This window comes from Teleopsis dalmanni, chromosome 2, assembly GCF_002237135.1.
Source record: "Teleopsis dalmanni isolate 2A chromosome 2, ASM223713v2, whole genome shotgun sequence".
Taxonomy (NCBI): domain Eukaryota; kingdom Metazoa; phylum Arthropoda; class Insecta; order Diptera; family Diopsidae; genus Teleopsis; species Teleopsis dalmanni.
Window position 1 is genome coordinate 187,856,381 of NC_051847.1, and position 1,699 is coordinate 187,858,079.

The following is a 1,699-nucleotide window of genomic DNA, read 5'->3' on the forward strand; positions in this document are numbered from 1 at the left end:
CCCGACCGCTTCTCCCACACTTCTCCCACCAGTCGCACACCTTTTTAAGATACTCATAAATTATATTCTTAAAGTTTAAATAACGTGAAGCAAAAGAAAAGAAAAAATATTGATATTTATGAGTATTCTATAATAATTTTAGTCCTTTAATGAATAAAAAAAAACTACAATTTGCTTGCTCAGTTGTTATTGGCTTCTTTTTTTTAATTTTTTATTTTTTTTTGATATAATTACTGCTTAATTTTATTATCCCTTATCAATTATCCCTTCCGCTGTCATTTTTTGTTAAACAAACAATTGAAAAATGCTTTGTTGAATATTTAAGCTGTATTCAATATAAATGTCAATATATTTTTAATTAATATTTTCATTGTAAATATACAGGATTTAATTAGTTACCTGCCATAATTTAATTTAATAAGGCAAAAACAATTCATTGCATACTTTTCAGCGATTTTCAGTTTTAATTTTTTATTGTAATTTATAAACTTATATTATGAATAGGAATTAAAGATATTGTCCGATATATATACGCAAAATAAAAAACTAATCCGAAGAAACTAAAATTCGTATTGAAATGCTGAATTCTGCTATCATGAAACTCATGAAACATATGAAAAGACAGAACTTTCAGTAAGTCTATAAAGCTTCGCTTAGTTAAGGAACTGATATTACAAATCAAAAGATCAAAGCATTTATCGATATATTATCAGTTAACACTGAACGCTTAATGGCGAACATATAAAAGATATCGACCCTTTTTTCTATCTTGAAACTCAGCGACTAAGAACGGTGGCCCTCCAGCAGATCTTGTCGGAAAAATCAATCAAACACGGCTATTTTTCTCGTTAAATAAAGTATGGTGATCACAGCCACATTCACGAGCAGTAATCTTTATATATTCATAAACATAAAATGAGGCCATATATTATACAAATAAAAAATTATGTAAATATGTCAAAATATCCTAAAAAGCTATCTTTTAAAGGAATGTTACAAATTGCAGAAACTGTTTGTAATCCCAATAGATCCGTGGTTAAAAAACTTTACTTAAAAAGTAAACTCTTTAATACAAATCCTAAACTAAATTTTAATAAATGTTAGGAAAAACATCAAAAAGCAGACTTTGTAATTAACGCAACGAATATGAAAAAATGTGAAATCACCTTATTCAGCAGTATAATCAACCTCAATTATAAAACATTTATACTGCCAGTACTCTAATTTATGAATTGTAGCCACAATTCATATATTTCTCTATTGTGGTTCTTAACAGAAGGTAACAATTCTTTATAAAAGTGAAGAGAAACTTGATGAAAACCGTCGTCCACAGAAAACGAAGGTTAGGAAGTTAAGGAAGGTTAATTGAAAGATTATGCTCATGGGCTGGATCTTGCTACAATTTATACTCTAGTTCACTTATTTTAGCAATGGTTAATAAAACTGTGTGCAGGTACATGGTCTCAATAGAAAATTATTATTTTCTAGAGGAAATCCCGTCCTTACCAGAACTAAAACAATCCAAATAACTAATGATACCTATAACAATAAGAGATATCAGGATTGTCTGAACCTATCAACCTAAACTAAAATACCACCTTATAAGACAGGGTATACTTACGGATGCAAACTGTAAGATTCTGTGTAGAGAATGAGGAGTCGGCCACACATGTGCTGTTAGAATGCCCTGCACTAATGC